Source organism: Stenella coeruleoalba (genome assembly GCF_951394435.1).
Source record: "Stenella coeruleoalba genome assembly, chromosome: 4".
In the NCBI taxonomy this organism is placed as follows: domain Eukaryota; kingdom Metazoa; phylum Chordata; class Mammalia; order Artiodactyla; family Delphinidae; genus Stenella; species Stenella coeruleoalba.
Window position 1 is genome coordinate 198,384 of NC_137149.1, and position 15,446 is coordinate 213,829.

The following is a 15,446-nucleotide window of genomic DNA, read 5'->3' on the forward strand; positions in this document are numbered from 1 at the left end:
TGGGGTCACCTCTCACTGCTTCTGTCCTGGTTTCTGGCTCCTTCTTTTCGTTCCGCCCTATGGGGTATATCCACACAAGGTCACCTGTAGACTTCAGTGAGTTCTGACGCATGTACACAGTCAGGAGCTTGTCACCACCACCAACACGACACACATTTCCATCATCCCAGGTGTCCTTGGGCCCCCGTCACCTCCACTCTTACGCTTTTGCTCTGAGCGAGGCCCCTGGACGGTTTCGGGCAGAGGAGGGACATTCCTTGGCTAATGTGTTATGAGAGTTACTCTTTCACGTTAAGAATAGATTTGGGGCCCAAGGACAGAAGCAGAAGGCCAGTGCTGAGCTGATTCTCCAGCTGGGGGAGGTGCTTGGCCTTGGGCCGGGGGGGTGGGGGTGGGGGTGCCGTGGCAGATTCTGAGGGGTCTACTGACAGCCCACGTCAGTAGAGCTTGGAGGCAAGGACCCCGGTGCCTCGGCTCAGCAGGCAGGAAGGAGCCCTGCCATGGGGCTGTGGGAAGGCCAGGGGTTGACCTTCTGACATCAGAGCCTGAGTTCCCTAGAGATATCCCAGCAGAGATGTGGCCAGGCAGCTGGACACCGGAGCCCAGAGTTCAGGGTCAAGGTCTGGGGTGTTGTCACCGATGAGGTCACCTAGGGAAACAGGCGGGCAGCACAGATGTCTGGTGTGCATCCCCAGCAAGAGGCCCTAGGCCTGGAACGAATCTGGAACCGTTGCCACGCCTCACACGCCTGCTCCTGGCTCTGCCCCATTTGCAGACCGGTGGCCACGGTGTCACAGGGTTGTCAGGTGACTTCCTGGGGCCACTTTGCCCTCAGCCTAGGGCTGCTCCCACTCTGCTGCCCCCTGGGCCTCCACTTCCGACCTGGGTCACCTGAGCTCCCATTGTACTGGAAAACAGAAGCAGCTAGAAGAGACCATGCATCAGGGTCTTCCCCTCCCCCCCAACGTGAAGGGCTACCAACTGCCCCCTGCATCCAGTCCCCAGTCCTAGGTGGGAACCTCGGCTCATGCAGCGTGGTCATTCTCCCCCTGTACCCAGTCAGCACCACTGAGGTCACCAGGGCTCCAGCCCAAATAGCAAACTGTCTTCTCCTCCTGGCCTCCGAGCCCCATTTGTGGCTTCCATCTACAACCTTGAAAAGTTGTCTTATATTTGCCCTCCTCCTTTGAGCAATCTGTTTTCACCCCAACAATGCCTCCACACTGCACTGGCCATGGCCCCGGAGGGGCCTCACTACCCTCATCCCTCCAGCAGCCAAATGTACATCACTCACCCCTGGGGTCCTCTTCCCCAGTCTGCTCCATCTGGGTCTTTCTCACTGGCTCCTCCGGGACTCCCGGGTTTCTCCACCGGGAGGGCAGCAGGGGGCTTGGTCCCCCATCCCTCACTCGCTCCCTTGACCATCTCATCATCTCCAGACACTGCAAGCTCACACTGCACTCCTGCAGCCCTCAGCCTCACAGCAGTCCCAGTTGGGGGTCTAGCGACATCACCTCCCCAGGTGGTCAGCAGCTGCCCACCCCTGCCTCCTCTCAGCAGTCCCACCCTTCCCGCCCTCCAGGGCACCACCAGGTGTAGCGCCCTGGCACCCCTGCGCTGCCTCCTGCTCCAGCCTCGCCCCCGCAGACACAAGGCAGCGGGACGCCAGTCCCGTGCCCACAGTCCTCTGCTCAGACAGCCCAGGCACCTCGCATCTGACCTCATCTCCAGCCTCTCTGTGCCCTCTAGCTTTGGGGCTGGTCTCTGGAAAGCATCCTCCACAACCCCCTCCTACTTCGGGGCCTGAGGCTGGCTGGACTTACTGCCTGTGAACCGGCCCCATCCCCAGACACTTGCAGGGCTCGCTCCCTGCGTCCCTTCCGTGCCCATTCACTCTATGTAACCAACTCCGGACACCCACTGCCTCCCCCACCCGGCTTGTTTCCCACAGGACACCGCATTTACGTTCTCCTCTGTTATTCCCGCCCCCCCTCGCAGTGCGGACCCCACGAGGGCGTGGACGTCACGGTCACTGCTTACAGCTCCAGGGCGGGGCCTGCGGAAAGCCGGAAACAGGGACGAGTTGTGGGGTCAGCCTTGTTGTCTACTGTCCGGGAGCCCGGGAGGCAGGTTCCCTGTCTGAGGCGCCCCCGCTCTTGCCTGGTGCTAGCTCCCAGGAAGAACAGGAATGCAAGAGCAAGACCGCCTCCCTCGGAGGAAACCCCTGGTCCCGGAGCGCCAGCTGCCTGCAGGTTCCAGGGTTCCGCAAGCCGCTCCCCCTCCTGGCGCAGCGCCAGCCGACCACGCCCCGTCCCCGCCTCGGCCCCGCCCCCAGGCCAGGGATCGGCCTACGCCTCCTCAAGGCCCCGCCCCACCTCTGGCCCCGCCTCCCCGACCCCTCACGGGCCTCCGCGCAGAGCCCGGCCCCGGGGCTCTCTAGGTCCCTCTCCCTCTCACCCCGCCCCCTGTCCCCACCCACACCTTCTGACCACGCCCCCTCCTAGGTCCCGCCGCTGGCCCCCTCGCCTCTCCAGGTCCCAGGGCCCAGCCCAGCCCGGACGCGCCTGCGCCCTCTGACCACGCCCTGGCCCCCGCCCCGGGACCCACCGACTCCAGGCCCCGCCCCTGCCCCGGCTGCCGGGTGGGAGCCGGTCCGCGCAACGCGCATGCTCCAAGAGCGGCGCCCCCGACTCTGCGCTCGGCTCTGCTCGGGCATTTCCGCCTCTTTGTTTTAAACTCCGGACGGATTTTTTTCTCCTGCTCTTGGGGGGGACCCGGAGGGAGCGGCGCCCCCTCCCTCTCCCGGCGCGGCCCCCGCGTGCGCCCCGCTCGCCCGCAGCTGAGACGGCAGGTCAGTGAGTCCGCGCCCCGCCCGGCCTGGCCCGCGGCGCTCGCTACACAGGCCGCGGCCTCGGTCCGTGTCCGGGCCCGGAAGGCTCCGAACCCCGGCCCGCGCCCCTGCGCCCTCGTCGGCCCGGCCTGCGGGTCCCCGACTCCGTCCGGCGGGGCCGGGACCCCGGGCAGGGCCCGACCTCGGGACCGGTCTTCGGGGAGGGACCAGGGAGGACTGGACCCCAGGACGGGTCACCGGGGAGGGACCAGAGAGGACCGGACCCCAGGACGGGGAGGGACCAGGGAGGACCGGACCTCAGGACGGGTCACCGCGGAGTGACCAGGGAGGACCGGACCCCAGGACGGGCCACCGCGGAGTGACCAGGGAGGACCGGACCCCAGGAATGGCCACCGCGGAGGGACCATGGAGGACCAGACCCCAGGACGGGTCACCGGGGAGGGCTGGACCCCGGGACCCAACAAGAAAAGGACTAGGAAGCACTCACTGTACCCTGAGACAGATCACCTAGGAGAGCCCAACCCTGATATGGGTCATGGAGGAGGGTCCAGCCTCACTATGGGTCACGGAGGAGGGCTGGAACCTTAAGACTCAGCAGGAATCAGAGAGAGCTGGACCCGAGACAGGTCACCGAGCAGGGCCAGGACCCAGGAACAGCTGGGACACTGGGACAAGTCACTGAGGAGGCCTGGACGTTAGGATGGGTCACCTGGGGAGGTCTGGACCCCTGGACTGGCCCCCAGTAGGACCAGAATTCTGGAAGCATCCTGTGAGCACCTCTGGGACCCTGGGACAGCCCCTCTTTCCCAGGAGGCCATGACCCTGGGACTGTGCCATGTGAAGGGCTCTTGCCTTGTGACAGGCTCCAGGGATGACCCAGGTAGGTCACGTAGGAGAGTCGGATGTTGGGGCAGCCGTGAAGAAGACTGGCGCTCAGAGAGGGCCACAGCCGTGATAAGAGCTGGAACTTGGAGTCAGGTCCCCAGGGAGGCCAAGGCTCTTGAATGAGTCCCTGAGAAGCACTCAGACCCCCAGGGTGGTATGTAAGGGGCGCCGGGACCTCAGGCTGGACCCCCAGGGGATTGGGCCCTGGGGCAGGTTCCAGAGGTGCCCAGAATCTACCCAGCCCACTCAGCTGGACCTGGCTTCTATAAAGGCTCTGGAGCATCAGGGATCCTGGTCACCTGAGCCCCACAGGTACAAACCAGCCCTCTCCGTGAGGCCCCTGAGCACCTGGGCCTCACAAACCTTCTGACCTTCAGCAGATGCTGCCTGGGCTGGGCCCTGGGGGTAGGCAGGGTTGAGGCCCATCCTCCCAGCTCTGGGGACTCAAGTGGGGGTGGGGGTGGGGGCTCATAGTCCCCACTGGCTCCGTGCCCCAGGCCAGTGCTTTGCCCCTCCCCAGACCCAGAAAGCTGTCCCCTACCCTGTTCTCCCAGTCCCTGCTCCAGGGCTTCCATCCTTTCCTTACCTGGGCCCTGTGGTCAGTGTCAGGCACCTTCAACCACTCCTGTCCTCCCCTCCCTCCAGTGGTGTTACCAAAAGAGTCCCATTCTCAAGGTCTGGAGGTGTTTTCTGTGTCCAGGAATTTCCAGGAGGGGTGGGGTCCAAGCTGGGAGTGTGGGCTGCGGGAAGGGTTTGGAGCCAGACGGCCCAGTGCGTGTCAGGTGAGCCATCAGGCACCTCCTGCACTCCAGGAAAGGACCTTGGGATGGGAGCTTTGCTTCTCTGAAACCTTCGAAGCAGACTTCATTTAGATCTTGCCTGTGTTGTCCTTTAATTTGGAAGTGGGGATGGAGAAGTGCTGCCCTTTGGCTGGGGAAGGGCTCCAGAGTGTGTCCAGTAGGATAATGTTGGAGGAGTTTGAGAGGATGGAAAGCCCAGGCAGGCACTGGTTCCCTGGCATGGGGTGGGCGTGCAGCACATTCATTGCGTGGACGAAAGGCGGGAGTGCTTTCAGAAAGGTCGACCTGTGTTAGGGTGAGGCACGACTCTAAACTTCCCAAGGGAGATGCTTGAAGTGGTCAGTTCAGTATTTCATTTTGTGCCATAACTTCACTTGTTGATTACTTAGGAGAAACCCCTTTGCATTTTCAGTGTAACATTTCACTGTACCTAAGCTTAAGCGCATGGAGCCCCTGAATAGTCCAGCCTATTTTGATTTGTCAAATGTAACCACACTTGCGACCTTGTTACTCAGTGCTTGCTTTTTCTGTGTGTGTGTGTTTTTTTGTTTGTTTGTTTTTTTAATTTATTTGGCTGCCTCGGGTCTTAGTTGCGGCATGTCTTAGTCGCGGCATGTCTTAGTTGCGGCACGCGGGATCTTTCGTTGCGGTGCACGGGCTTCTGCCTAGTTGTGGCCCACGGGCTCTTGGGCTCGTGTGGGCTTAGTTGCCCCGCAGCATGTGGGATCTTAGTTCCCCAACAGGGATCGAACCAGCGTCCCCTGCATTGGAAGGCGGATTCTTAACTACTGGACCACCAGGGAAGTCCCTGTGGGGTTTTTTTTTTTTTTTTAACATGTACTTTGCTTTTTAAAAAACTTAATTTGCTTTGTGAAGCTTTGGGAAAGACTTGTAAAACTGGGCGTTCAGGTTTGGTTAGGCTCTTTATTTTCCCATTTTTGGATTTCTGAAGGTGTGATAGTGCTGGGTGGTTGTATTATTTATATATTACTGTCCCGCAAATTACCCCAAAGTGTAGTGCCTTAAAACAGTACCAGTTATTATGTCACAGTGTCTGTGGGTCAGGAGTCCAGGCACAGCTTAGCTGGGCCCAGGGTCTCACAAGGCTCCTTGGGCCCAGGGTCTCACAAGGCTGCCGTCAGGGTGCCCACCGGCGCTGTGGTCTTGTCTGGAGGTTCATCTGGGGAGGATTTGCTTCCAGGCTGCTGGCTGGAGACATCTGTGGGGCAGCTCAAGGGCCAGCGACAGGACAAGGGAGCAAGCAGGAGGCCACAGTCTTCATGACCTAATCTTGGCAGTGATATCCCATGCCTTTTGCCATATCCTTTGTTAGAACCTAGTCATCAGGCCCAGCCCACGCTTAAGGAGGAGGAACTCCACCAGGGTGTGCTTCCTGGGCGGGGTGGGTCTGGGCCATCCTAATGCCTGGCATTGATCAGGTGGTGTTAGCTCCTGAAGGGCCTGTGCCTGAGAAGTGCCCTGCAGGTGAATGAACAGAATTGTGTAGAGCTGTGTGCTCAGCCCAAGGTTGCAGCAGCTCAGCTGTCTCTTTAGTTACACAGGTTGCTCTGATGTCACCATTGTGATGATGGGATGACGCCGGAGCTTACGCATGACAGGAGAGAAATTACAAATAAGAAAGCTTTTTAGGAATTAACTTAGAACAGCTGTAGCAAGCCATAAGCTCCCCCGCTTCCCGCATACAATTAAATTGTAGGTGTGTATGTGTCGGTGATATAGAGTTCTTGGAAGCTTCAAGTACAGCGATTTTAGTTGTTTCTAGAGCTTCATTTTATTCCTGCTAATTATTTTCCTCCAGAAATGATCAACTGACATTTGTAAGACGTTTTTAAGATGTGAGATCCCAAAATGTTTTTATTTGACCTTTGTAGGGAAGGATGCTCCAGGAACCTGTGTGCAAGGGCCTCTTGTGCTCAGCCCTGTGGCTTCTCCTCCCCGGTGCTTGGACTTTGTGGCGCTTGGGGTGGCGCTGCAGCACAGGGCTGTGAAGGGCACCCGTGCAGGGCCCGCATGGGAGGCTCCCTCGAGAACTTGTCACCACATGGAGGGAGCTGTCCCCCCCCTGCCACCCTGCTCTGTGGACCTGCCAGGTTTCCACCCTGCTGGGGTGAGGCAGGGCCCTTTGCCAGTGATTGGAATTATTTATTTGGGTTGTTTGCTTTGGATTATAAAGCGAGGTTTGTTTTGGTCTGTACTGTTACTCTTTAATCTACTAAGTGGCAGGATTTGTTACTTCATTGGAGCTTTATTTGGTTAATGGTCAGAATCGAATTTGAAAATGTAATTTTCTTCTCTATTGAAATATGTTGAGGTTTGGGGACGGTTTCTTACTACCTTTCTGATATTTGCCATCACTATTGCAAAAATGCTGCACAATTCATTGTGTGTCAAAAAATGGAACTGTTCTTCAGCTCTACAAGTTGATAGTTTTTCATTGAATTTTAAAAAGTGACTTTTTAAAAATAACTAGAGGGACTTCCCTGGTGGCACAGTGGTTAAGAATCTGCCTGCCAATGCAGGGGATACGGGTTCGAGCCCTGGTCCGGAAAGATCCCACATGCTGTGGAGCAGCTAAGCCCGTGCGCCACAACTACTGAGGCTGTGCTCTAGAGCCCACGAGCCACAACTACGGAGCCCGCAGGCCACAACTACTGAAGCCTGCATGCCTAGAGCCCGTGCTCTGCAACAAGAGAAGCCACCGCAACGAGAAGCCCGCGCACATCAATGAAGAGTAACCCCTGCTCGCCGCAACTAGAGAAAGCCTGCGTGCAGCAACAGAAACCCAACACAGCCAAAAATAAATAAATAAATAAATTTATTTATTTATTTAAAAAATAAACATAGACTGTCTTTTCTAATCTGCATGTTTCTCCCTACAGCACTGAATTATATGAAGGCCCAGACGACAATAATGAAACACTTAACATGTGATGAGAGGGTTAAGGCGGGAGCATTGCTTCAGAATTGTCCATTAAGTTAAGCAAAACCCTCCATTGAGAAGAACTAAAACTCACTAGAAAATATTGTCCTTAAAAACCAATTGTTAGGTTCACTGGGTTTTTTTTTGAAGAGAACTTATAATGCTTAGGTGAATTTAGAGAGTTGAGGTTAACTGGAATTTTTTTGGGGGGGCAAATGCATCAATATTTGCTGGACTTTGCAACACTAACAGCAAATTCCAGTTGTTTAACACAAAATAAGCGAACAGTGGAAAGCTGTCCACAGACCTCTTGACCTGTGTGGGTCGTGTCAGCTGCTATATTTGCTGATTCTTAGCAGGGCCTGGCCTGTAATAGGTGCTCAATGAAGAATGACTAAAAGCTGACCTTGTTGTTCCCTTTTGTGGCCCTGTTCTGAAGGTGTTCTGTGTATTAACACCTTCAGTCTTTTTTTTTTTTAATATTTATTTGGCTGTGCCGAGTCTTAATTGCGGCATGTGGGATCTTCTAGTTGTGGCATGTGGGATCTAGTTTCCTGACCAGGGGTTGAACCTGGGACCTCTGCATTGGGAGCGCGGGGTCTTACCCACTGGGCCATCAGGGAAATCCCAACACCTTCGACCTTAAAGTCACCCCAGGCTGCTCTCTGCTCACCCGCACGTGCCTGGCGAGGACATGCAGGCACAGGGCACGGTCACAGGTAGTGAGGAGCAGAGGAGGGTTAGCCTCTTTTCTTCTCAAGTAATTTCCTCTTTTTTACTGAAGTGTTTGAGAAAAAAAACACAGTGGAGAAAAACCAGAAGAATTAGCCAATGAGCACTCTTCTGCCTTCCCCTAGATCCAGCAGTTACTTATGTTTTGCTTATCTCTTTTTTTAAATACATATTTATCGTTGAATCATCTGAAAGGAGCTGCAAACCAGCTGCCACGTTCCGTAGGTAATTCAGAGCACGGAGGTCCTAGTAAGAGGATGGTCTGCACACGGCTGTAAGGTCACGACCACACCTGAGAAGTAGACACTTATCCACATACTGGCTAATTTCCTGTCTACTTTCAACCCTCCCGGTTGTCTCAACAGTGTCTTCCAGGGCGTTTTCCCTGAACCAGCCGCAGTTCCCCGTGGGGCACTGGGGGTCACGCCCCCTGTAGTGTCTTTCATTTCAGGCTCCCCACTTTCCCCATACAGCATCGACTTTCCCAGGCCATCTGTCACATCTGAGTTTTTCTGATTCTTCACTTACGGTGTCGTCCACCTTCGTCTGTTGTCCTGTTGACTCCGTGGACTACAGGGGGTAAGCCGGAGGCTGGGCCAGGCTCTGGGTTGAGCTGGCTTCTCAGGCACTGTTGTGCTTCGTGCCGTGCCGCCAGGTTGTGGCACCGCTCGGCCAGCGCTGCCTCGGTTCCCAGGGCCCTGTGGGCTGGGCTGAGTCCCCAGGGAGCAGAGACTGTTGGGGAGCCCAGGGGAGTCGTGCCTTCGTGCTGGAGAGCTGCCCTCGCTCTTGCAAGAGGGTGAATCCATCAGCCGCCTCCATGTGTGTCTGACGGGGAGGCGTCCTGGAGCCGCTGCATCACTTCTTGCGGGCACATGGTGGTGAGTCCCACTCCAGTCCGCTTTGTTGCTCTTAGCAGACTTTATAAAAGGTTTAGGGCTTCCCTGGTGGCTCAGTGGTTAAGAATCTGCCTGCCAATGCAGGGGACACGCGTTCGAGCGCTGGTTCGGGAAAGTCCCACATGCCACGGAGCAACTAAGCCCATGTGCCACAACTACAGAGCCTGCGCTCTAGAGCCCGCGAGCCACAACTACTGAGCCTGTGCACCACATCTTCTGAGACTGTGCACCACAACTACTGAGCCTGTGCTCAAGAGCCCGCGTGCCACAACTACTGAAGCCCGCGTGCCTAGAGCCCATGTTCCGCAACAAGAGAAGCCACTGCAATGAGAAGCCTGCGCACCACAACAAAGAGTAGCCCCCACTCACCACAACTAGAGAAAGCCGGCGCACAGCAATGAAGACCCAGCACAGCCAAACATAAATAAATAAATTTATTTAAAAATATATATATATATGTAAAAGGTTTAGTGGGTAGAAATTTTTTGAACTTGTTACAGGAAATAGGGCTTCTGCTATCGCAGAGAAACTGCCTTCTGCACGCTGGAGCTGGGAGCTGCTGGAGGCAGACGGGTTTCCCTGGCGTTTCACTGAAGGGGCCCGGAGAGCGTGCCTCAGCGTGGCTGCGGGACAGAGCGTCGCGGGCTGGTTTCTGTTGTTTTAATTAATTTATTTATTTATTTTTGGCTGCGTTGGCTCTTCGTTGCTATGCGCGGGCTTCAGTAGTTGTGGTGCATGGGCTCAGTAGTTGTGGCTCACGGGCTCTAGAGTGCAGGCTCAGTAGTTGTGGTGCACGGGCTCAGTAGTTGTGGCTCGTGGGCTCAGTAGTTGTGGCTCGTGGGCTCAGTAGTTGTGGCGCAGGGCTCAGTAGTTGCGGCACACGGGCTCAGTAGTTGTGGCACGTGGGCTCTAGAGTGCAGGCTCCGTAGTCATGGCTTGTGGGCTCTAGAGCGCAGGCTCAGTAGTTGGCGGCGCACGGGCTTAGTTGCTCCGCGGAATGTGGGATCTTCTCAGACCAGGGCTCAAACCCATGTCCCCTGCATTGGCAGACGGATTCTTAACCACTGGGCCACCAGGGAAGTCCTTCACAGGGTGGTTTAAACAGCAGGCATTTATTTCTCACAGTCCTGGAGGCTGGGGTCCAAGCTCAGGGTACTACCAAGTGGGTTTGGTTCCTGGTGAGGACCCGCATCCTGGCCTGCAGACGCACCTTCTTGCTGTGTCCTCACAGGCACACAGGGAGCCTGCTGAGCCCTTCCTCTCAGGGCACCAATCCCATCCTGGCCCCACTGTCCTGAATCTCAACCTCCCAAAGGCCCCATGTTTGGAGATGGGGGTTAGGGCTTCAACACATGAATTTTGGGGGCACAATTCAGTCCATACCAGGGGACTCCCGCTGCTTCCATGTGTTTGTTAACCTGATTCTGGTCTCTAGAATTGGGAGAACACTTGCCTAGTGAGAATATTTCCAGAGTTGGTGGTGACTCTGTATTTTACATGCTTGGGACTTCTGCCAGCATCGTCCATTTCTCTAAATGCTATTGTCTTCGTTTTCTATTGCTGGAAAGCAAGTTGCCACAAACTTAGTGGCTTAAGAGGACACCCAGTTATTAGTCACAGTTCCACGGTCAGAAGTGCAGCCGGGTGTGGCTGACTCTTCTGCTCAGGGCCTCAGAGGCTGAAGTCAGTGTGGGCCAAGCTGCAGCTCTTGTCTGGGACTCACCGCTGGGGACTGCCCTCAGCTCCTAAGGCACCCCCGTTTTTTGCCCAGGGGGCCATGGGCAGTTGACAGACCATGTTGCTTTCTGCCAGGTCAGCAGGGCTCATCCCTCTGACCTTCTCTTCTGCCACCAGCTGGAGAAAACTCTGCTTTGAAAGACCATGCAATTTGGTCAGGCCACTGGATACCCGCCCTGTGTTAAGGTCAGCTGATTTGAGACCTCGATTACATCTTCAAAAACCCCTTACAGCAGTATGTGGGATAGTAAGGCCAGAGGTGTGTGTACACCGGGGCCCAGAATCCTGGGGCCTCTCAGAATTCTGCCTACCATAGTCTCCCCTCTGGCCCCCCTAAATTTCATATCCCCCAAGTGCAAACCACACTTGCCCCTCCCTTCCAAGGTTCCGCAGACTCTCATCCCCTGGACCACCTGTCTGGTACAGCTGTGAACCAGCGAGGTGGGCGCTGTGCCCGCCCCATAGCACCACAGGGCAGACATGCCAGCAGGTGCAACTGTCCTAGTTCAGACGCGGGAAGTGGGGGGGTGACAAGGAGTCGAGTTGCCGCGCAGTTCTGAGACCCTGTGGGGATCCCGGCCCAGGTCTGTGGTTCCGCCCGTGGTTTTTTCATGAAGGGGCCCCGTGTCTGCTGTGGAGTAGCGTCTGCAGCCAGCTGCCTGCCAGTGGAAACTTGGGGTCCCCCAGTCCTTTCGTGGCATTTTTCGTGGTTCTCCAAAGCTTGGATCTGAGTGGGAAATCGATGTGATTATGCAAATACAGTCTGTTTCAGGCTACGTTCTAACTGCACCTTCCCTTTGGCCTCACTTTGTCTGACGTTACTGTCCTGGCCCAGGTTCTCGAGGGCTGGGCCTGATCCCCGCACCCTCCTTGGCCCCCTGTCTTCACCCCCGTCCTGTCTAGAGGGCTGGTGCTGGGCGTGCGGGGTCCCTCGCTCTGTCTGCACGGTGCCCTGCCCCCCGGGGTCAAAGTTGGGACGTCCGTCCACGTGGTTGCACTCGGTCCCAGTCAGAGCGGCCCAGCCTGCTCATTACTGCACCTGTGCTGACATGCGAGCGCCTGTTGGCACGTAACACGTGCTCAAGGGCGTGTTTTGAAGCAGTGTTCGAGCGCGTTTCCTGAGACCTCTGAAAGTTCGCACCTGGTCGGTAGTTCGGCTGGATGTAGAATCTACCTTAAAGTCGTCTGTCTTTGGACCTTGGAAAGAGTCACCGCTTTGCCCCGTAGAGTTCGGTGTTGCAGGTGAAGAGTCTGGTGCTGGCTGACTCCTGCCCTGCGTGGGGCACCTCCTTTCCCCGGAACCTTTAGGATCCTTCCTGGCGCCCTTGACGGCTTCAGACGCGGGGACCTGTTTGGATATGGGTCGGCACTTGGTCCCTTGCCGTCTGATTCTTCCAGCTGGGGAAATACTCGAATCACTTTTTCCAAGTCATGAAATACTGCCTGTAAACGAGCATGGTGGATGACACAGGAATACACGGGTACTCATCACCCAGCCTGAGGAGTAAAGCGTGAGACTGGACGTCAAGGCCCTTCTGTTTTCTTTTTCTGAAACACCTGTTAGTTGGATGTTGCATCCCTTCTCTTGCCTGTCTTTTCTACCCTTTGGAAAGATTTTCTCAACTTAAAAAAATATATTTATTTATTTATTTGGCTGCGCCAGGTCTTTGTTGCAGCACGTGGGATCTTTCGTTGCAGCACGCGAACTCGTAGTTGTGGCACGCGGGATCTAGTTCCCTGACCAGGAATCGAACCCGGGCCCCCTGCATTGGGAGTGCGGAGTCGTACCCGCTGGACCACCAGGGAGGTCCCAGGATTTTCTCAACGTTATCATACAGTCCTGTTGAATTTTCAGTGTTGCTGGTCACATGGCTGACTCTGTAGTCTAGGGAGGTGGGTGATACAGAATCAGTAAGTTACAGGTGTGGCGGGTGGTAGCTCAGAGTCCTGTGCCGGTGGGCATGGACCTTAAACAGGGTGGCCTCAGAAAGCTCGCTAGGGAGGTGGCACTGGAGCAGAGGCTTGTTGGGGGTGACCGTCGGAGAGAGAACGTCCCAGCAGAGAGTACAGTAATGCGAGGACCCCGAGGAGGGACTGCACTTAGAATGTTCTAGACCCCCAAGGGGGTCCACCATGGCCGTCGTGGAGGAAGGTGGCCTTGGGGCCTCGTGGGCCACCGGAGGCTGAAGCTTTCCCCGAGCCTTTGCAGGATTTCTCACCGGGGACCCCTCGAGCCGTGTTGGGGTCAGTGTGGCCCGGCATGGACGGCACGGGAGCGGGGCAGGTGTGAGCACAGAGCCCTGCGGGGCCGTCCACCTTTCAGGCCTTGCTCAGACCCAGCGCTGCTACCAGTGTATGAGTCCCGCAACCCACTGTGTGCCAGGCACCGTCATGGTTGTGGGCTCGCCTGGTGAGCGAGGCCGCCGGGGCCGCAGGGAGCAGTGAGGCCGTGGGGCCGGGTCGGCCAGGCAAAGGGCCTCGGGGGGCCCGACAGAGCGGGGCTCCTCTCGTGCACCCGCCCGGGGCACCGGGGTGGCCTGTCCAGCTCGCCTGGGTGCAGTCGGGGGCAGAGCTGAGCACAGCATCCGCGCGGAGCGGCTGGTCTTGAGAAGAGGGTGTCGGCGGGGAGCAGAGGCCGGCAGTTTGGTGAAAGGAGGAGGAGAAGGTTTCCCAGAGTGCTTGGGTGCCGGCTGACTGGACAGGTCTTACTTCCTGGGCACCGGCTCTGGGGCGGGCGCCCTGCTGGACGTGGTGCCCCGTGCTGAGGACACGGCCTCGGCCCTGCCGGGGGCGCCGGCACAGACACCGAGGGTGGTGACAGCGTGGGGACAGGACAGCGAGCGGGTTAGGACTGGGACTTGGGTGGCCTCTCCTGGAGTCTTGGGGTCTCTGGTGGCCGCCCTGAGGATGCAGTGTCAGGCTACCAGGGAGCAGCACGTACACAGCTGAGGGGTGGGCAAGGCCAAGGGGAATGGAGCCGACTTGGACAGGCGCCGTCGCGGACACCGACGTGGTCAGGGCGGAACGTGGAGGGAGGGCACCCCTTGTCAGCAGTCGGGTTCCTTCGGTTGGTTTATTCAGGGGTGTGTGTCTGGTTTGTGTTTCTAAGGCTGCTCAGGCTTCTCTGTGGAGAAGGGATCGGCGGCGCCGTGGTTGAGGGGGCCGTCCGGCCAGGAGCCGCGGCATCATCCAGGGCGGGGCCACGGGCGCAGAAGGCCGCGGAGGCTGTGGTGTTGGGGCGAGGCGGGGAGAACGGCCCTCCGGGCACAGGTGGCCTCCACAGTGGGCGTGTCCCCGGAACGGCCGCCTGCACAGAGCCGCGGCCACAGCGCTCGCGGCAGCCTCGTCCCCACAGCCCCGAGGGATGCAGGCAGGTTGCCGCTGTGGGCGAGGGGCCGGGCGTCAGGGCGGGCGCCGCTCAGACAGAAGGAGTGAGCCACCGTCCATGTGCCGTCCATGCGGCCGCTCGGCGAGTCTCAGGACGGCGGCCTGCCCCGTTCACACAGCTTCCAGAGTCAGGGCCCAGGCGGTCCTTTAAAGTACGTGCTGTTGTTATTTGTCAGACGTTCCGCAGTGCAGCTGTTTAATGAGTTTACGGGCTACTGTGAGCAATTCTTTGCCAATAAATTTGATGACCCGTTTCCTAGGAAAGTATAACTTAGCAACACTAACCCCCAAATAAATAGAAAATGTTAAGGTTCTCATAAGATATGTGAATGGCGGGAAGCATGACCGGGGTGGGCTTGTGTGGGGAGGCAGTTCTTTCTCCGGGGGTCCTGAGGGGAAGGGGATGGGACTGGCTGAGGCCAGCGCCTCTGGGAGGGGCCGAGGGGCCCCCCGGCCACATGTGGCATGGCCGCAGTCGGAGACCCCGGACTGTGCCCCGTGCTGAGTGCCAGTGCATGCTCGCATTTTATTCGTGCGTCACGAGGGTCTGAGGATGCATTTGAGTGAGAATGAGGGTGTGTGTGTGTTAGAAGTATTGGAGGGAAGTGCACTGTTACACTAGGAACAGCAGTAAGTGTTGGGTGGTTAGGGTTGTAGGGCTTCCTTAATTACATTCAGTAAAGAACTCCAGATTGTGATTAGTAAATGCGTTTATGCTGCAAAACAAACCCAGTGCATTTCCCTAGAGGACGAAAGGGATAACGTAGGTGTAATACAAGGGCAGCGGTGCAGGGAAGACCCCTCAAACATGCTGTGGAGTCAGGGGCGGGGGCGGGAGCAGGGCAGACGGGGTGGGCAGTGATCCGAGGTGAGTGGACAGGAAGGCAGGGCCTCTTCTCGCAGGCGCAAATGCCCCCGGCACCCGGGGTGAGCCTGAGGGTGTGGGGAGCGCGGCCTGGCCCTTCTGCAGTGTCGGGCTGGGGTTGGTCTCCATGACCTGCTGCTTCCCCCGTGTCAGGGGCCACATGAGAGGGGTCAGCTGGGCTGCAGGGTGGGCAGTGGCCTTGGAGATTGGGGGCGTTGGCGCTGTCCTCGTCACCGGAAACTTGTCGAGAGCACATCTGTGGGGTAGGGGACGGAAGACGGGAGGGAGAGGTCTGAGCAGGTGGGTGGGTCCTGTCGAGGGGGTCCTGTCGGGAGGGAGGTGTGGAAGTTTC

At 57.4% G+C, this 15,446-nt stretch overlaps 1 protein-coding gene across 3 annotated transcripts in view; it reads left to right on the top strand.

Annotated features, from left to right (window-relative positions):
- The first annotated feature begins 2,510 nt into the window (after positions 1–2,510).
- Positions 2,511–15,446, top strand: part of PCGF3 (polycomb group ring finger 3) — a 55,628-nt gene continuing 42,692 nt past the window's right edge. For all 3 annotated transcript variants that reach the window (XM_079919343.1, XM_079919342.1, XM_079919344.1), the window contains exon 1: positions 2,511–2,851. The gene's annotated coding sequence lies outside the window, so the exon portion shown is untranslated. The remainder of the gene's footprint in view (positions 2,852–15,446) is intronic.